Source organism: Oratosquilla oratoria, chromosome 25, assembly GCF_046742065.1.
Source record: "Oratosquilla oratoria isolate Oo_2021 chromosome 25, ASM4674206v1, whole genome shotgun sequence".
NCBI lineage: Eukaryota > Metazoa > Arthropoda > Malacostraca > Stomatopoda > Squillidae > Oratosquilla > Oratosquilla oratoria.
Window position 1 is genome coordinate 10,230,067 of NC_134801.1, and position 22,500 is coordinate 10,252,566.

Here is a 22,500-nt window from a genome sequence, read left to right on the forward strand (position 1 = left end):
GGCAGGGTCTTTTGTTCGGGTGCAGTGAAGCACTTGTTCCGCGGCGTACCATCAAGAAGTCTCCAAAATACTCAACACTTTTGTTACCACGTGGCTGCCACGTAGATGAGTGAATTTTTTTTTTATTTTCAGCTGAAGTAAAAGAGAAAGTGGCACCCTACGAGCATGGTGAGAATTATGGTGGAATCCGTTAGGTGTCCAAGAGAAATTTGATGAGGATGAGTTTATGAGAATATATTTACTGCGACAGTAGTATTGCGGGATGTATTCATTTAACAGTTGTCTCTTTTTGCTCTTCTTCTGTTATTTCAATTGTTTTTCTTTGTACGTTTTACAGGGAATTGTAATTTTACTGAACCAGCTTACCCGTGGGAATTCCACGAACTTGACTACTTAGATGACAACGCATTTTGGTGGCATGTACATGTTATTATTGTAGACATGGACTCTCTTTTCTTTTATCTTCTTTTATCAATAAATTAAATTTATTGGAGGTGATGAGGCCGATAGCCAGGAACAAGTGGAGATTTTAAAGTATTTGGGGTCTCATATAGCAGGGAATGGAGGAGTCGGAGAGGAACTAGAGTAAAGGAAGCAAATAAATGTCTGGGGGTAATGAAAAGTGTCTTGAAATTTTGTTATCTGGGAATGAACACAAAGCGAATATTGTACGAGGGAGTGATGTATCCACGGTGCTGCATGGAGTAGGCTTGGGATTTGAAGGAGGCAGAAAGGAAGTGCCTAAATGTGTTTAAGATGAAGTGTTTAATAAATGTATTGAGAGTTACGGGTATGAGCAGAGCGAGAGATGTGAAGGTGAGACTGGGGTGGAAAAATTGATGGTGGATAGAGTGGATCAAAGAACGCTGGGATGGTTTGGGCACATGAAAGGAACAAGTGAGGAAAGACGAGCATAAAGGGTGTGGGAGGCAGAAATGGGCGAAGGAAACTTCAAGGGAAAACCAAAAAATGAGGTGGTGCACGGGAGGAAGGGGGCCAGGGAAGGGAGAGGGCAAAATCAGCCGTTGCCCCAGGTCTCCCTTACAGGAGACCCACGGTTCCCGGGTCATGGGCAACAGATACCGAATTGGCCCAATGTAGTCACTCAAACAAGAAACACTATGTTGTCTGTGTGTGGGTGTAGTGTGAGTGTATGGTCTGACTCGGCTGTTTCCCACCTTAGAAAAGGAAAAGGGCCTTTCTGGTTTATGTATATATATATATATATATATATATATGTGTGTGTGTGTGTGTGTGTGTGTGTGTGTGTGTGTGTGTGTGTGTGTGTGTGTGACACTAGTAAACGTTTTAGATGACGCATTGTTATGAGATTTTAATGAGTTTCTAGGTTCGGTATCTTGAATGCGTATTATATTAGTTTTCATGGATATCCTCATAACCGTGAAGCCCATTACTAAGGAGTCCATCAGAAGAGTGTTGAACAGTGGGCGAACGAACTAATAGTTAACAATAACTATGAGTTCAGGTTATCGACTTTTGAGGTTGCTATGGGCGGCCGTGGCAAGGGGAGTTGATGGTTAAAGTTGATTAAGATGATGAGGGAGAAAACCCTCTCTATGCGCCCCTACCCCCACCCCCCCTCCCTTCGTGCCCTTAAGGCGACAGAAACGAGGCGCTATTGTGTCAACAAACATGGGAGAGTGACAAAGAAAGAAAAAACAAAACAAAAAAACAAATAGAAACGGGAAGGAAACAAATGTGCCTGAAGACCACTGTAGTAAGTTCGAGAGGAATGGTGCTCACGATTTGATGCCAACGTTTCGCAATAAGCCTATTAATGGCTTGTCTTTAGGTTGCAGAAGAACTTCGTCGGGCAGGGAAAATGTACCAATGTCTCCGGGGGCACTAAGTGATGTGTAAATCAGTAAGAAAGATCACCGGACTTGCATAAATTTTATGTACCTTACACACAAACACACACACACACACACACACACACACACACACACACACACACACACACACACACACACACATACACACACACTCACTCATTCGGTGGCGCAGTTGATAGAGTCCTCGACTGTCACTGCGGCGGTCCGTTTTCGAATCCTGCCCAGGGCTGAAATAATTTCAGTATCGCTGCGCTTCGAGTCGTTACTTCAACTCTCGTGGGCGGGGAGTTGGGTGTGTGTTTGCGTGTAAGGTCATAGCATTACCCATAGATCGGTCATACGAGCTCTGAGCTCTCTTCCGGGAGGGAAATAGCTGTCAATTACGAGTCCAACACGTGATCCAAAGACCAAGGTGAATACACACACACACACGTATATATATCACATGAAAACCGCTGTTGGAGTAAAAAAGACTGGAGACAGGGAATCTATATATTTCGATTACAAACTGCAGTCCTCTTCAGTAGATACCAAAGAAGATAGAAGATTGCAGTTTGCAATCAAAATATATAGATTCCTTGTCTCCAGTCTTTTTACTCCAACAGTGGTTTTCATGTGATTGACAAATGTGTGATTACATTTTTCACCTGCATATATATATATATATATTATATATATATATATATATATATAGTGTATATATGTATATATATGTATATATATGTATATATATATATATATAGATATATGTATATATACATATATATATATATATACATATATATATGGGATATATACATATATATATATATGTATATATATATATATATATATATATATATATATGTATATGGAAAATTTGGTAGAGAAACGCGGGTTAGAGCGAGAACACTATATTCCTGACGTTTCGACTACAATATATATATATGTGTATATATATATATATATATATATATATATATATATGTATGTGTGTGTGTGTATATATGCATGTATATATATATACAATATATATATATATGTATACATATATATACTGTATATATATACATATATATATATATATATATATACATATATATGTATATATATATATATATATACACACACACATATATTATATATATATATATATATATATATATATATATATATATATATATATATATATATATATATCACGCAAACGTGTGTACTTCCGTTCGCGTATTTTTATAAGGTTGTCTGGTTACACATGTTATTCTATTTCCCTTGTTTGTGCGTGTGTGTGTGTGCTCGACATATGATTACAAATTCTATGTGCTTCGCAAGAGCAGCACTGTTTTGCGTGAGAGCATGTTGCCGTGGTTTTGCTTCCATATTAGGTATGGTATGCATGTGAGCGTTAAGCGCGTGGGTTTGCATCGCCGGGTGACGTGTGCCTGACTGTCTCCCCTTAGTGTCTTGTATAGCTTTGTTATGACCGGAAATATTAATTAGGATCACAACCTTATGTACAGTCTCCGTAAAGGTCTGTCTTGCTTGGCTCCTGGTTCTCCTTGACCCTTCCTGGCGCAGAGGTTCTTCAAAGCCGAATAGAATGGTGTGGCCTTAGCCAGAACATGAGTCTTCAAACGTTGTGCCGCCAACCAGAAAGGGACAAGCACCTTCCTGGAACGAACGGGGTTAATCCGGCATTCCCGAGCTCGATTCCCGCAGGTCGAGGAAGCTTTACAAAGACGTTGTCCCTGTTTGTTTTGCCCATGGACTTAACCCAGGAGAGTCTAAGGCTTTCCCATTGAGCAGAATAAAATGGCCTGGCGCCACAGAGTACTCCAAAGGCTCATCGAGATAGTTCTTTAGACTGGAGGGGAGGGGTCGCCCGTAAGCTAAATGGAATCAAATGACGGTTAAATAATATAAAAGTCAAGTAAGGTACTCAGAAAAATCAAGATGGTCGCCCAGTGTGGAAGAGATCATTCCTGTCCGCACAAGGCTCTACGAATGAGGCATCTTCATAGTCGCTGTGGTAGTAGAAGTCCTTCATAAGAGGGGAATATTGCATGCATGCAGTGTATATATATATATATATATATATATATATATATATATATATATATATATATATATATATATATATATATATATATTTTTTTTTTTTCTCTAGGGCACAGGTTCTCACGGAGACAATTTTGGTTAAAATCAACCGCGCTAATAGATTTAACTATTTTAAGTTGTATTTTCTTGAGTTTAAGGAAGGATTTCCTATCAACTTGAATGACAGTTGCATGCAGGGTTCGAACCCGCTGTACTCGGCTATCCGAACCCTGCATGCAACTGTCATAAAAATTATCGGTTTGATGTCGCTGCCATTAGCGTATTTCTCTCATATATACATATATATATATATATATATATATATATATATATATATATATATGTATATATATATATGTATATATTCAAGTGTAGCCACTGGGAAAGAGAAACTAAACGAAGCAGAGCACTTTCGTACATTACATCATTAGTGCAAAGTACAAGGAAAGAAAGGATTACAATAATATATACTTTGCACTGAAATGTAATATACGTAAGCGCTCTGCTTCGTTTAGTTTCTCTTTCCTAGTGGTTTCTCTTGCATAACTGAACACAAGTTACCGATGTTTCTTATTAGTATATATATATATATATATATATATATATATATATACATATATGTATATATATATATATATATGTATATGTGTATATATATATATTATATATATATATATGTATATATATATATCATGTATGTATGTATGTATATATGCGTATATATATAATTATATATATTATATATCATGTATATTATATATATGTATGTATATATATGTATATATATATATATATATATGTGTGTGTGTGTGTGTGTGTGTGTGTGTGTGTGTGTGTGTGTGCGCATGTGTGTATGTAAAAGAGGGGAGTAGGTTTTTCTTTGCTGCACCTCAGAGATCTTGCCTCCCTTTCCCTCCTCCTCTATCTCTTCCTCTTCCTCCTACTCTCCCACACCTCAGTCCCCCCCCCCTGCTTCTACTTCGCCTACCACCCCTCAACCTCGCACCCCCATGTGTTCTGACCGACTCTTAGCGAAGGACGCATCTAAATAGTGTGCATTCTGTCAAATTTCTCATATTCATTTTAAGATGATTGATAACCCTCCCTTGTATTATTTTATATTTTGTAATCAACTTAATGTATGTATTTATGTAATATTTTGTATTCATTTGTATGCATTATTTGCATTGTCATATTTCATGTGAAATTCCTGAAGATGTCTTATTAAAGACGAAACGTTGAAAAATAAAGGGAAACATATGGAAACCGATCGAAGAAAAACCATATATTAGAAAAATTGAAAACACATATACAAGTATATGCACCAATAGTTGCACAATGGCATACTATGGTGAATCAGCAAGAAGACTGGACAGACAAAGAAATTTATGAACATAAAAACGACATTAAAGCACATAGGACATATAATTCTGTAGTAGTTCATGCGGAAAAAAATTACCATTTACCAAAACTGAGAAGGAGCCGAAGTGCTGTATAAAGGTTATAATAGATTCACTAGAAGGTTTGTACAAGCAGCATATATTTCAACAGAGAATTCTTCGAACCATCGAGGAAGATTTATTAACTTAGTAAGACAAACCAGCATTTCAATTCTAGAACACGCCAGAAAAATAAAAGCGTTCTTTCCCAAGCATCCGACGAGATAACTGAGTTTGGTACTTAAGCTTCTATCACATTTTTCTGTACACTCTCTCAAGAAGGTCCTGCGTGAACGAAACGTAAAGAGTGATTAGGATTCGGTGTTTTCCCCTGTGTTTATGTTCTTCATCATCCAGATCATTTGTCTGAAATCTTTGTACATACATACATACATATACCAAGGCTTTTTTCCCCTTTACAAGGGAGGTAGCCAAAAAGGGAAAGGCTTAAAATAATTTCCACCCATTCCATCCCTGAAAACACTCCACATCCCCCACCCTCCCTGTTATCTTAGCACCTCCTGGATGACGGGTCATCCCTGCACCTTGTCCACTGCCCTGGGTCACAAGCAGTGTCGCAAGACACAGCACATCCACAGCAAGGCCGCTTCATTAAATCGGCGACCCCCCTCTCCGTCCCCCCATAGCATAAAAGGAGAAGACGGGGAGAAATCCCTTCGGGCTGCGTCAAATTTTGCTCACACATACTACCTCACCCCCCATCCCCCCGCCCATTCCACCTCATGCAATCACATCATCATCCATATACAACCATTCTCCATTCACCCCTGTCTTCTGTCCTCTCCCGTCCTTCCTCAACAGACATTCCCCTCTTCCCCAAAGCCCCCTTCACCCCATCCATCCACCTCATCCTAGGACGTCCCCTCATGTTCACTCCCTCCACATCTGCCTTCCATACCTCTTTTACTAGTCTTTCTTCACTCATTCTTTCCATGTGTCCAAACCATCCTAATACTCTTTCATCAACCCTATCTCCCAGCTCCTTTTCCACCCCTGTTCTCCTCCTCACCTCCTCATTTCTCACTCTATCTAGCCTAGTAACCCCATCATACTTCTCAGACACCTCATCTCAAACACATTCAAACTCCTTCTCTCTTCTTCTCTTATGTTCCATGTTTCTGCCCCATACAGTGCTGTTGGCACAATCACTCCTTCATACAGTCTCCTCTTAGCATCCATTCCCAAATGTCTATTCATCATTACACTCTTTAATCCACCAAGGCATTTACTCGCTTCTCTCAATATTCCACCTCCACCTTCACTCCACCTTTTCCTGCCACATTTGCACCCAAGTATCTGAAACTATCCACTTCCTCCAGTCGCTCTCCCTTAATGCTCACTTCCAGTCTACTGCCACTTTCACCCCTTGTACATCTCATCACCTTACTTTTACCCACATTTATCTTTAGCTTTCTTCTATCACATACTCTCCCAAACTCTGCCACCAACTTCCTCAATCCCTCCTCCGATCCTGCCACAAGCGCAGTGTCGTCCGCAAACAACAGCTGGCTCACCTCCCACTTTTCTCCATTTTCTTTAATCATCTCCAATCCCTACCCTTGCATTTACCTCTCGCACCACCCCATCCATGTATAAGTTGAACAGCCAGGGCAACATAACGCATCCTTGACGAAGTCCCACCTTTACCTCGAACCACTCACTCTCTCCATTTCCAATCCTGACACAAGCTCTACTACTCTCATAAAAACTCTTGACAGCTCCTAGAAGCTTTCCTCCTATCCCGTATATCTGCATAACCTCCCACAGTGCCTTTCTGTCTACCCTATCATAAGCCTTTTCCAGATCCATAAAAGCCCAAAAAACATCCTTCCCCTTTCCTATAGCTTTCTCACATATCTGTCTTACCACAAATATCTGATCTACACAACCTCTACCTGTCCTAAATCCACACTGTTCCTCACCAATTACTCCTTCTGTTCCTCTCCTAATCCTCTCAATCAAGATCCTCCCATAAGCCTTCCCAACTACACTTAACAAGCTAATCCCTCTGAAACTACTACATTCACACTTGTCCCCTTTTCCCTTGTAAAGAGGAACTATACAAGCACTCCTCCAGTCCTCCGGCACTCTACCTTCTCTCCAGCAAACATTAAATAACCTCACCAGCCAGTCCACCATCTTTGTCAATATACATACATACATACATATATATATATATATATATATATATATATATAATATGTATATATATATATATATATATATATATATATATATATATATAATATAATGTGTGTGTATGTTTCATGTATGAATATATATTTATAGTGACGTTTGGAAAGGATGTATTATGCTGAACCCTCGAATGTCTGGTTATGCATCATCTGGAAGCAGGAAGCCCCACACGGAGAGGCGGCGGCGGCGGACGACGACGACGATGACGACGATAACACGGACGACGTTTTTGGCACGCGGTTCTTTGTTATCCTCTTTGAGTCGGCGAATCGACGACGATATAGCAAGACACGAGTTAATGGAAATATTAAGTTGTCACTGACCGAAGGGGTTTGGTGGGTGGGGGGAGGGGGGGGGCTAGGTAAAAAAAAACAAAAAAAAAATCGTGTGTGTTATTCCCATACCTAGCGCGGACTCCTCAAGCTTTTGTCGCAGCTCCCATGCATTCATATATTAAAATTTCCCCCTTCCCTCCATCCCTCCCTCCATCTTGTCTTTCACCCTCCCTCCTTACGTCACTCCTCCTCACATCTCGCCTCCTCTCCGCCTCACCCTTGACCTTTCTTCTCTTCCTCCTCGTCCCCTCTACGCCCCCCCCTCTCTCTCTCTCTCTCTCTCTCTCCCTGTCTCTCTTACATCTGCTTCTGTTGGTTTTCGTTTTTCCTAATCCATGTTCGTATTCTTTGCGTCATTTGTTAGCCATTTGTGTATCATCTGCCCCAAGTTAAGTAGAAGATTTGAATATTTTTTTTCTCACGCATGCATTTTCTGCGTGTGTGTGGTTACAACTTCCTATTTCTGCATTTACATACATATAATCTTTATTTGTATTTATTATTTCCCCCGTCTTTTCCACTATTATCAAGTTTGTGATTTTCCTGGGCCCAGCAAGGAAGGAAGGAAGGAAGGCGGCACCAGTCAGTCCTCCCCTCTCCCCCTCCCCCTCCCCCTCCTCCTCCTCCTCCCCCTCCCCCGGCCCTTCTTTCTCTCACACCTTTTCGCGTCCATGTCACCCCTCATCGCCTCATCAATTGCGCCGTTGTCTCTCCCTGTATCAGTTTGTTTAGCTGCTTTGGCGCATCTCTCTCTCTCTCTCTCTCTCTCTCTCTCTCTCTCTCTCTCTCTCTCTCTCTCTCTCTCTCTCTCTCTCTCTCTCTCTCTCTCTCTCTCTCTCTCTCTCTCTCTCTCTCTCTCTCTCTCTCTCTCTCTCTCTCTCTCTCTCTCTCTCCCCCTGTCCCTTTCCTCTCGCTCGCTTTCGGCATTCCTCTTCCAGTTGTCCTTTGCCCCACTCTGCCCCATCCCTATCCTCTCATTACATTTCTGTCTTCTCTTCCCTTCCTCCTCCTCCTCCTCCTCCTCCTCCTCCTCCTCCTCCTCCTCATCTCCTTTCCCATTCATTCTCTTGCCTACACTTCCCCTTCCTTTTCCCTCCTCTGTCTTCTCCTCATCTCCCCTTCTTCCCCATCTCCCCCTCTAATCCTCATCTCTCCTTTTCCACCTCATCTCCCCTTCTCCATCTCTTCTTTTTTCTTTCCCCTCCCTATACCTTCCTTCCCCCTCCCTCTCCCTCCCTTCCCCTTGCTCTCCCTTCCCTTTCCTCCTCCTCCTCCCACTTTCTTCTCTTCTCTAAGCATTCCCCTGCCTTCCTCTCTTTGCATTACCCTCACACTTCCTCTTCCTTCCCTTCACCTCTCTTCCCCTTCCTTCCCTTCCCTTCCTTTCCCATTCGTGCCTTACCCCTCCTATCCCATCACTTCCCTTTCCCTCTCCTCCCTTCCCTTCCCTTCCCCTCCCTCCCCTTCTCCTTTCTTTCCTTTCTCCTTCCTTTCCGTCCTCTCCCTTCCCCTTGTGTCCATTCCCCTTTCTTCCCCTTCTCCCCTCCCATTACTCTCCTTTCCTTTCCCCGCTCCTCCTCCTCCTTTACCTTTTCCCTCCACTTACCCTCCTCTCCCATTCTCTCATCTTGTCGCCCCTTTCCTCAAGTCTCGTTTTCTTCCTTCTTCTTTTCCCCACTTCCCCTCCTATCCTCCTCTTCTTCTTTTTTCGTCTCCTTCCTCCTCTTCTTCTTTTTCCCCTCTCCTTTCCTCCCTTCGCCTCATGTCTCATTCACGCCCGTCCCCTCCCATGGCATCTTCTCCCTCTCATTTGGCGACGTGACGCGACGTTTGATGAAATTATCTCTGTCTCTCTCTCTCTCGACCTCTTTTCTCTTTATCTCTTTCAGTCGGTCTGTCATTTTTTTTTATCTTGATTTAGGAATTTCGTTCATATTTGTCGCGATCTCGTCACAGGGGGGGGGGGCTTGGTCCCCCTTCTTCGGGTGGATCCTCTCCTCGCGGGATTCGTGGATCCAAGAGAAAGAGTGTGGGTTCCTCATCCGGGGCGCGGTCGCCTCGCCCGCCCGCCCGCCCTCCCTGGCAGCAGCAGGCGGATGCACGTTGGTCCTGGTGGGACGTAGTGAGGCGGGGCATATCAACAAACACATGTAAGGAGATGAGCGCGTAAACACACGCGCGCGCGCACACACACACACACACACACACACACACACACACACACACACACACACACACACACACACACACACACACACACACACACACACACACACGCACGCACGCACACACGAACAAATTCACACACACTGCGCTCATGTGTAAGCCATTCTTTTTCATTTACATACGTATTTATTTATTTATTTATTTATTTATTCATTTATTCATTATTGGTGTCGGTGTGTTTTATCTAGTATTTATTTAGTTCTAGTAATGTGTAATGTTCTATCCAGTGGTTCGAGTGATATTTTATCAAGTAGGTCAATATTAACGTATAAAAGTCTCCACAAAATGTATTTGTGCGCGCGTGAGTATGCATCTGCTGTGTGTGTGTGTGTGTGTGTGTGTGTGTGTGTGTGTGTATGTGTGTGTGTGTGTGTGTGTGTGTGTGTGTGTGTGTGTGTGTGTGTGTGTATACTCTTACTAAAGTGGGTATGTGCGTACCACTTTTGTTAGGTCTTGCACCTTCTGCACTTGTCACCAGAGGTTTGAGGCACTGGAGGGCCGCCTCTTCGCCCCTCTCGCGTCTCTTCTTGGCAGAAAGGAGCGCTGCCGCGTGTCACTACCTGATCGATGGGTGGTGCGGAACCGAGGGTCTACAGCTGTAGTAGGGTTCCCCGTCATCATAATGACTCGTCTGGTATCGCTCGCTTGTTTTTCGTTCCGCGAGTTAAAGGAATATCTAAGGTGAGGATATATGTGGATGGGCATGGATAATTATGTGTATTTACGATACACACACACACACACACACACACACACACACACACACACACACACACACACACACACACACACACACACACACACACACACACACACACACACACACGAAGACTGCAAAATGTTACAAATTCTGTACAATATGTACGCATGGAGCCAATCTTAAAAAATAATATTACTGTAAAAAATTGCAAAGATGCACAAAAAAGATGAATTACGCAATGTGAAAAGAATCCGTTTACAAGATCTTGTTGATGGAATACAAGAACATGATTTACTACTCGTGTTGAATGATATGAATGCAAAAGTGGGGAAAGATATTTTTAGGTCAGTTGGGCCAGAGAGCCTACATCATACATCCAGTAATAACGGCCTTAGGCCGGCCACACACGTGCAGTTTAAACTGACAGTTACAACTGTTCAGTTATAACTGTCAGTTGAAACTGCACGTGTGTGGGTATCTCAGTATCACTGAGATACCCACACACGTATAGTAACAACTGACAATTATAACTGAACAGTTGTAACTGTCAGTTTAAACTGCATGTGTGTTGTGGCCGGCCTTAGACGAGCATCTTTTGCAGAGGCGAATAACATGATCATAGGCGGAACATGGTTCCCGCACTAGACCATCCACAAGTATACATGGGATTCCCCAGACGGCAGAACCAGGGATCAAATTGACGACGTACTGGTAAATGCAAAAGACAGAGGAGCCTTGCAAGATGTGCGATGCTGTAGAGAAGAGCAGACTGCAGAACAGGTCATCTACCACTAGCTGCAAAAGTAAAGGCGGCTCGACTTAAGTTAGAGCAGAAGATGCGGAACGAACCACGAAGAAAATTTAAGAATAGAACAACAAGAAATAAGTACTCAATACCAACTGGAAATCAGAAACAGATGCGAGGTGTTAATGATGACGGAGGAAGAGGAGGAGGAGGAGGAGGAGGAAGAGGAGGAGGAGGAGGAAGAAGAGGAGGCGAAGGACATAGAAGAACCAGCAAAAAATGCTGGAGGAATGCATAATCAAATCGGCAGAAGAGATTATTGGGTCTAAGCAGAACAATAAAAGAGAGGAATGGTATGATAAGGAGTGTACAAGTGCTGTAGAGGAGAGAAAGAAGGCAAGACGGTAGTGGCAACAAACTAGGAGTGAGGAAGATAGAGAGGATTTGATGCAAAAGAGGCGAGAAGGAAAGAGAGTCAAAAGACGGAATAAAAGAGAATTTATGAACAACAATCTGGACAAAATGGAAACACTAGGAAGAGAAGGAAAGATGATAGAACAATATGATATAATAAAGACCCCGAGTAAATATGGTCGAAAACCAAAATGGAGCCACAGCAGCCGGAGAAGAAATCTTAAGCTGTTGGGAAAATTTCTTTAAGGAACTTTTGAATAGACCAGAACCAGATACACCATATGAGGAAACGAATCATGATAACAGTAATGAGGCAGAAGTAATGGAACCGACAATTAATGAAGTAAGAACAGCCATAAAAGAACTAAAGAATAATAAAGCACCTGGGGAAGATGGAGTAGTGGGAGAACTACCGAAGTCAAGAGGAGAGAGACCTGAATGATAAAGTATATAACAACTTGTTTTAAGAATATGGAGAGAGGAAAAGGTACCAAGAAAGTGGAAAAAAGAAATCATTATACCAATACTAAAGAAGGGAGATAAAATGGTATGTGGAAATTGGCGTTACACAACTATCCTGTGTATAATTTTTTTTTGCAAAAATACTTTATAGGAGACTGGCCCCCAATGCAAATGCAAAATTAGGCGAATATCAGTGTGGTTTTAGAGGGGGGAGATCAACAGACCACCTGTTAACGAACAGACAGATACTGGGGAAGAGCTGGGAGTTTAATATAAATCACTGGAATATGTTTGTAGATTTCAAACAAGCATATGACAGTGTACAGAGACCATCCATGTGCAAAATCCTCAGAGAATTTGGAATACCAATCAGAATTGTAAACTTAGTGAGAGCAACGTATGGTGGCACTGAAGCACAGGTAAGGGTTGGCAACAAGAAGACGGATGTCTTTGAGATAAAGAGTGGTTTGAGGCAGGGATGCGTCCTGTCCTCACTACTGTTCAACCTACTACTGGAAAGAGTAGTAAGAGCAGTAGAGAGAGATAATGTTGGAGAAGAGTTCGAATCTGGGATAGTGAATATGTTGGCGTATGCCGACGACGTCAATAGAATTGATAGATGGGACCATAGATGGAATAAAAGGCATCTTTGCAGACACTCTCTCCTGAGAGCCTGCAGCGAACAGAGTTGGCAGGCTGGTGAATACTAAGAAGACAGAGTTGATGCATCTAACCAAAAATTATTACAGAGAAGAACACTATTGACATCAGTGATGTGAGATATGGAATGTGTAGAAGCTAGTATCTTGGATTATTTATAACAGATGAAAACCTGATGGACATTGAAATAAAATCAGGAATTGCAGCAACCATCCGATGTATTACAAGCTCCAAAAGACCCTGGGAAGAAGGAGCATATCAACGAAGACAAAACTAAAAATGTATGATACGATAATAAAGCCCATTCTATTGTATGGATGCGAAACCTGGAGCCAAAGAAAACGGAAAAAGTATTTTTGTATTTGAGAACAGTGTACATACAGTACATATACCAAAGCCTTTTCCCCTTTATAAGGGAGGTAGCCCTCCCTCCCCTCCAAAAAAGGCATAGAAACCACTCCCACCCAATCCATCCCCTACATACTCCACTCCCCTCTACCCTCTTCCCTCCCTCTTATCTTGGCACTTCCTGGATGACTGGTCATCCCTGCATATTGTCCACTGCCCTGGGACAGAAACAGTGTCACAAGACAGCACATCCACAGCAAGGCCGCTTCATTAAATCGGTGACTCCCCCCTCTCTCTCCCCTCATGCAGAAAAGGAGAAGATAGGGAAAAATCCCTTCGGGCTGCGTCAATTTATTTCTCATACATACTCCCTCACCCCCCATCCCCCAACCACACCCCCTCATGCATCACAGCATCATCCATACACAACCATTCTCCATTCACCCCTATCTTGTGTCCTCTCCCGTCCTTCCTCAACAGACATTCCCCTCTTTCCCAATGTCCCTTTTACCTCATCCATCCGTCTCATCCTAGGTCGACCCCTCATGTTCACTCCTTCCACCTCTGCCTTCCACACCTCTTTTACTAGTCTTCACTCATTCTGTACTAAGGAAAATATTGGGCTCCGTATTCGACGAACTAGACCAAGAATGGAGAAGGCGTCATAATGAAGAGTTACGGGAAATATCAGGTTAAACAAATATCGTGAACATCATAAGTCAAGGCGACTGCAGTATGCCGGACACATTGCAGGAATGAATACCAAAGAGAATGATGAAGGACGGTATGGTAGGAGGAGGAGGAAGACGATTCCCAGGAAGACCACGCAGAAGGTGGATGGATGAACAACGTGAAGGAGGACCTGGACAGGACTGGAGCAGATGTCCGTGAGTGAATGAGAGCAGTGGCACAGAACCGTGGATACTGGAGGCAATTGGTGCTACTAGCGGTGATGGGTCAGCAGCAAGTGGCCCAACCACCTCCGGAGTGGAGTGGAGTGTAGTGTAGTAGTAGTGAAAAGAATCCACCAGAGAAGCTAACAAAGAGAAGAAATGAGGAGAGCTGTTTACAAATAACTATCATCTAACAAATATTTGAAATTGTGGGTGAAACAGCCAGATTACTGGTTTTCACGACATGTACGGTGAGATTATGAAAAGAATCCTAGAATGCCTCATCCGTCCTAGATTGATATACGCGGCAGCGGTGGCGTAGTCTCCCCATAAGGTGCAGGATCTTAAGAAAACTTGAGACAGTATAAAGAAGAACGACCAAATTGATTCCTAACCTTGCAGATAAAACGTACAAAGAGAGATTTAAAAGCAATACACGTACGATCATAGGAAGAGAGAAGAGTGAGAGATGACTTGATAGTAGTGTTCATGACATTAAAGGGAATAGGTAAAACTGACAGAGGAGGATTTCATGGTCTGGGACAAGTGAGGTCATGGGAACTCCCCCCCTCACCCCCCACCCCCCCAAAAAAAAATCTAAATGATGTAAAGATACACATTAACTCTTAACACAGTTAGCTAATATAACCGAAACTAAATCCAAAAATATTTCAAATTAGCTATGATGATTTGAGAAAAAGAGAAGGGATTTCACAAGTATAACTCCTTTCCCGTATATTACAACGAAGTAAAAAAAAAATCAAGTGAATATACACACTATGCGTGTTCGAGTAGATGGCCCGCCTGCATCAATTTCAGAGAGGGAGCAGATGTTGCGCAACCAACCGTGCATGCGAATGCGTGTGTGTTTGTGTGCATTCGGGTTTTGATTTGATAAAAAGAGTCGTATTTTTTGCCGCCCTTCTCTAGTATTGCTTCAGCATCAGGAACCGCTTGGCTGCGGTAGACGCCGTCACCAATGCCCTGTGTACTAGGCCCCGCCTGCATCAATTTCAGAGAGGGAGCAGATGTTGCGCAACCAACCGTGCATGCGAATGCGTGTGTGTTTGTGTGCATTCGGGTTTTGATTTGATAAAAAGAGTCGTATTTTTTTGCCGCCCTTCTCTAGTATTGCTTCAGCATCAGGAACCGCTTGGCTGCGGTAGACGCCGTCACCAATGCCCTGTGTACTAGGCCAACCTTGTCGAGGAGTCGTCACCTGCAGACGAGCCGTTGGGATCAGAGTCGGGTCCACAATAGGGTAGGTAGCGCCGGGGCGGCAGGCCACGTCATGTCTCCAGGTCCTCCTCCTCTTTGAGCGACATCAATACTGGATCCACACACCAAGAACGGACACCACAGCTTTAACCAACGAGAGTTCGGGTCTTGCACCTCCCGTGAGAGGCAAATTATACGCATGCATACCAGTTCCGCCCACACAGTAGCTCCACAAATAGATAAATATATAGATATATCGATTACCAGTTCCGCCCACACAGTAGCTCCACAAATAAATGAATATATAGATATATCGATTACCAGTTGAATGAAAACATTAACGAACAGTAAAAGTAAAAATACGAGAGATGCAAATATATTCATGAACAAATAGTCCCCACCCGTTTCCGTTCATTTCTTTAAATAGACACGTTGTATGAATCATATGTTTTAAATGCGTAATAAAAATAATGGAGATAAATTGTACTCAAGCATATCAGTTACACCCATTCCGGACAGTTATCCGAAACAAGTCTATACGTGAATAGATTAATGAGTTAGGAAAGACAAATGAACAACATAGATATAAAGTATAAAATGTTTTCATTAATCATACCGGTTCCGCCCATTTCCGATAGTTCTTGAAAATTAAAAGAAAAAATAACTTGTAAATAAATGATTAAACAGGTGTATGTATACATTAATGAAAAGTGAATACAAAAAAGGCAAGTTATTTATTCGCAATAAAAAAATGTACTCTTCCTTTCTAAATTGTGTCTATCTTTGAGATTGTTTTACGTCTTTTTAATTTCAAAAATTCTATATTCACATAATATACAGACATACATAGAGAGAAGTTTGGAGGAGTGGCGTGTGGAGATTGGCTTAGTCAATTGACTCATTGAAGAGACTGGGAGATGCATTTGTTCTGCATTGGACTCCGGAAGGCTGACGATGGTGTGCGCATGTGTGTTCAGCGCTCACAACAAGACCATATTCCTTGGGGTTATTGTACAGCCTCCGGGAGGCTGAGTGTATCCTTTATACTCAAGTGTTTGATGAACGTTTGGGTGGTTAGCTACGTAGCACTTGAAATAGTGACGCACATCCAGAACATTTAAAGACTTAAACGCGTTACGGTTTAGAATATAGTTCAAGAGACGACGTGTTACATGTACGAGTAAATTCTGTATTACTCAACCAGGTGAATACATGGACACATATACAATTATATATATACATACATATACCAAGGGGCCTTTTCCCCCTTACAAGGGAGGTAGTCAGAGTCAAAGGCATAAATCCACTCCCACCCATTTCATCCCCATATACTCCACTCCCATTCTTCACCCCTCCCTCCTTCTTTTCTTGGCTCCTCCTTGGTGACGGGTCATCCCTGCATCTCGCCCACCGCCCTGGATCAGAAGCAATGCAGCAAGACACAGCACATCCACAGTAAGGTCACTTCATTTAATCGGCGACCCCCTTCTCCGTCCCCTCATGCTGTGTCAAAATATTATTCACACATACTCCCTCACCCCCATCCCCCATCCACTCCCTCCCATGTACTACAGCATCATCCATACACAACCACCCTCCACCCAATTCCACCTTCTGTCTTCTCCCTTGCTTCCTCAACAGACACTCGGCTCTTTCCTAACGCCCCTTTGACCCCATCCATCTATCTGATCCTCGGTCGCCCCATCACGTTCATTCCATCCACCTCCGCTCTCCACACTTCTTTTACCAATCTTTCCCCACTCCCTTCCACGTGTCCAAACCACCCCAATACTCTTTCATCAACCCTATCTCCCTAATACTTTTCCACTTCTGCCCTCCTTCTCACCCCCTACCATACTTCTCAGGCATTTCATCACACATTTAAACTCTTTCTCTCTTCCTCTTTTATATTCCTTGTTTCTGCCCCCATAGAATGCTGTCGGTACAATCATCCCCTCATACCTCTTAGCATCCATTCCCGAATGTATATTTCTCATTACACTTTTTATTCCCTTAAGGCATTGACTTGCTTCTCTCAATCTACATTCTACCTCCACCTCCACTCTTCCCTTTCCCACCACATTCGCCCCCAAGTATCTAAAGCTGTCCACTACCTCCAGTCTCTCTCCCTTAATACTTCCAGTCTGGTGCCACTTTCTCCCCTTGTATATCTCATCACCTTACTTTTACCTACATTTATCTTGAACTCCCTTCTTTCGCACGCCTTCCCAAACTCTGTCACTAAATTCCTCAATTCCATCTCTGGTCCTGCGACAAGCGCAGTGTCGTCAGCAAACAACAACTGGCTTATCTCCCATTTTTCTCCATTTTCTTTAACCATCTCCAATCCCCGGCCCATTGCCCTTGCGTTTACCTCTCGCACCTTTCCATCCATGTATAAATTGAACAGTCATGGTGACATGACACATCCCTGGCGAAGTCTTACCCTTACTTCAAGCCACTCGCTCTCTCTAATTACATACGGGTTACTATTATTGTCATTATTATTATTATTATTATTATTATTATTATCATTATCATTATAATTTTTATTATTATATTATTATTATATCATTATTATTATTATCATTATCATTATTATTGTAATCATTGTTATTATTGTTATCATTATCATTATTATTATTATTATTATTATTATTATTATTATTAATCCTCAGTCATTACATTGACAAATCAAGGCGTAATGCATGTATTGGTATATGAGAAAATATAATAAATGATAATACATAAATTAGGATCGTAGAAATATATACGAACTCTTCATTAGCCTTAATATAGACAATCACCCAAAGTTCAGATGAGCCAACAGTATCTCCCCCGATCGTTGCTCCTTCCAAAGCAACATCTGGTGAGCAAGTGTATCCCGAAATAGACCCCCCCATTTTTTTTTTTTTTTTTTTTTTTTTTTTAAGGACACCTGTATTGATTCAGGAACCTGTGGAACACCTGTGACTAATAAACAGAATTGTAGTATTGTGCAAATGCGGGCCCGATCCATGATAAGGGAAAAATGTACAGAAATAGCTGTCGTTGTTGTTTACAAGGAATAAATTTGCTTGTGGGGAGATTGTGGATAAATATATGAGATACTCAGAAGCTTAATATATATTGTTCAGATGCATTCGCATGTTGGCTTCGGGTTGGCGTTGTTTCGCGCGTCATGGCCAGTCCCCCCCGCCTCGCCCTCCACAGTTCGCATTATCGCGTGAGGTCGTTCCGTTGATTGACATCCTCTCACGCGTCCCCCCCCTCCCTCTCTCTCTCTCTCTCTCTCTCTCTCTCTCTCTCTCTCTCTCTCTCTCTCTCTCTCTCTCTCTCTCTCTCTCTCTCTCTCTCTCTCTCTCTCTCTCTCTCTCTCTCTCTCTCTCTCTCTCTCTCTCTCTCTCTCTCTCTCTCTCTCTCTCTCTCTCTCTCTCTCTCTCTCTCTCTCTTGTCCTTTCCGTCATGACCTCTACCGATAACCTTCTCCCGATACGATTTTCCGCACATTTCTGTTCAGAACGGCTCCCACTTCACCCTCCTCCTCCTCCTCCTCCTCCTCCTCCTCCTCCTCCTCCTCCTCCTCCTCCTCCTCCTCCTCCTCCTCCTCCTCCTCCTCCTCCTCCTCCTCCTCCTCCTCCTCCTCCTCCTCCTCCTCCTCACCTTCTTCTCCTCCTCCTCCTCCGTTCCTTTTACCGACGTCTTCCTCCCTCCGTCCCTCACTCCTTCCTTCTCTCATCCACCCGCCCTTCCACTCCGTCGTCCTTCCTCTCTCTCCTCTGTCTCTATGTCTGACCCATTTTCCTTACTCCTCTTTCCATATCCGTCGCTCCTTCCCCCATCCCCCCCCCTTTCCTACGTGACCCCTATCCAGCTCCTTCCCTCCTCTTCCCCCCCCCCCAAGTTTGTGTGTTCCTCTCCTATTGATTACCACTGGCCTCAAATTGTGAGCCTCAATGTATTTACCTAGTTGTATTTACGGGAAGGGGAGCTGTGCTCGTGGTGACCCGTTTTTGTATCTCGCAAGATCAAGTTTGTTCTTAAATTGTTGTATTGTGTTTGCACACACTATTTCTTCATCCAGTTTGTTCCATACATCTATCACTCTATGTTTGAGGCTGTTCTTTTTCAGATCTCTTCTGTAGTTATCCTTTTTGAGTTTCATTGCATGTCCTCTTGTTTTTCCTCTGTCCCGTTTTAATAGGTCCTCTATCAAGGCATTCTTTTCCTTTCATAATTCTGTAGATGGTTATTAGGTCCCCTCGTTCTCTTCTTTGTTCCAGGGTTGGTAATTCCAGTTCGGCCAGTCTGTTCGTATGTTATGTGTGTGTGTGCGTGCGCGTGCGCCTGTGCAATATTCCCTCACAGCCTCCGTTTCCTGTATCTAAGAAAACCATTTGTGACTAATTTTGCACATTCACTGTAATGATTACTTTTGACGCGATTTTTTCTAGATCGAATTCGTTTATTGAGCCAAGGTATTTCAATTTAATAAATATGTTACTAATGTACTTTTGGGTAATTATTTCTTTTCATTTTATTGTTAATATTTTGGTTATTTTATTATTTTGATTATTATTATTGATTATTAATATTATTATTATTAATCATTATTAGTAATAATTATTATTATCATTATTTGTATTTTATACACCAGTACCACAAGCCTTCCCCCGTCCTCAGCCTGCATTTACGAAGGTGTGGCTGAACTTTGTACCTACTGAACGTTCTTTTTACATGAAAAGGTCATTGTAATGTGCTATAGACTCTGAAAATCCTCTTAGTTCGATGAGACACAAAGGAAAGGAGCGCCACGAGGTCAGGAGACCGCCTCATGTGCGCAGCCAGCTCACTTTCCCAGAATATTCGGGGCTTGGGACGGAACACCTGTCAAACACCTGTGCACTACATTGTCGCCTTTACTTGCACTCTTATTTCGTAGTACACCGTTGTATTGGTCGATGAACTCTCAAAGAACTGCAAACGTGCGGACACACACACTTACACACACATAGTCTTGTTACATGTGCGTTAAAAGAAGTCATTGTGCCGCTTGATATGAAAAGGGCAAACGTGGTGCCAATTCACAAAGGTGGAGACAAGGAAACACCACTAGATTATAGGCCGGTATCACTGGCAAACACAATAGTGAAATTATATGAAAGGATTGCGAAAGATCGATGAACCAATTTTCTTGAAGAGATGAATATTCTGACAGACAGTTTGGCTTCAGATCTAGTAGGCCGTGTATGTGGAACTTTTTAAGCTTTTACTAGAGAATAAAGAGTGATTGAGGCTCTGCAAAGAGAGAGGGTTGGGTGAACTGTGTATACCTCGACCTAGGCAAGGTTTAAGTACCTCACAGTCGACTTGTGTGGAAATTAGAGCACGTCGGAGGACTAAGAGGGAAACTACTAGACTGGATGGAAGATTTTTTTAAGAAAAGATACACGAGGACAGTAGTAAAGGACAAGATGGAGAGAAGTAACGAGCGGAGTTCCACAAGTTTCAGTGTTTGCACCAATAATGTTTCTTGTCTATGTCAATGATGGATGGATGATGATGGAAGGATGTAGACATTGTTTTTACATGGAGCCAAGAATGGGAAATGAAGTTCATAACCAAATAATGCAAAGTACAGGAAATGGCCAATTGTGGCAAAATCCATCCTTAAGATATTCCTTGGGAAGTGGACCCATTACTAAAGCAAAAGAGGAGAAATGTGTGGGAGTCTTGATAAAAGACAATCTGTCGCCTAACACACATCAGAAGGATTGTGGGAGCACATACGGACTACTGCAGAAGATTAAAGTGGTGATTCACTATATTAATGAAGTGATTAAAAAAAAAATAATCGAAACCCTGATCCGTCCGAGACTGGAATATGCATCAGCAGAATGGTCCTCACACACAGTAAAGGATTTAAGCAAGATTGAGGGAATACAAAGGGCTGCAACCCAACTGTTCCCCAGCCTGGCAGATAAACCATATGTGGAAAGACTAAAAGCACTGGGTCTGGCAACTTTGAAAGACTGAAGAGAAAAATGTATTCAGGTCACTGAAGGGGATAGATTGCATTGACAGAAGAGATCTAATTAAAGATGGGAGGGCTGTAAGAGGACATGGGAGTAAATTAAGAAAGACCACACATGTATAAAGGAAATGAAGAAATACAGTTTTACATATAGATGCATAGATACTTGGAATAGCTTCGAAGGTGATATAGCCCAAGCTCAAACAGTACACGAGTTCAAATCTAAACATGATAATTGGAAATCAAGGATATAGATTAAGTTGGAACTGTACATGAATTTGAGTCTAGGTATGTTAGAAAATTTGAGAATAGGAGACGGGACCCAACGTAAACATGCGCACACTTACACACACACACACACACACACACACACACACACACACACACACACACACACACACACACACACACACACACACACACACACACACACACACACACACACACACACACACACACACACACACACACACACACACACACTAACACACACACGACTTGACGGCGCAGCGGTAGCGATCAAGGCCGTCACTATGGGGTCCGGGTTCGACTTCCGCCCAGGGCTGAAATAATTTCAGTATCGCTGCGCTGCGAGTCATTACTCCAATTCTCGTGGGTGGGGAGTTGGGTATGTGCGCGCCTGTAAGGTCACAGCATTATCCATAGATAGGTCATATATGAGCTCTGAGCTCTTTTCTGGCAGAGAAATAGGTGTCGATCACGAGTCCAACACATGATCCAAGACCATGGTGAATCACACACTCATTAAGGGGACATCTGGCTTAACTCCATATAATTTTATTTTATATATTATTTTTATAGGTCATATTTAATTTTCTCTGGACGCAGTTGTACAGAATCTTGTATCTATCTGTAT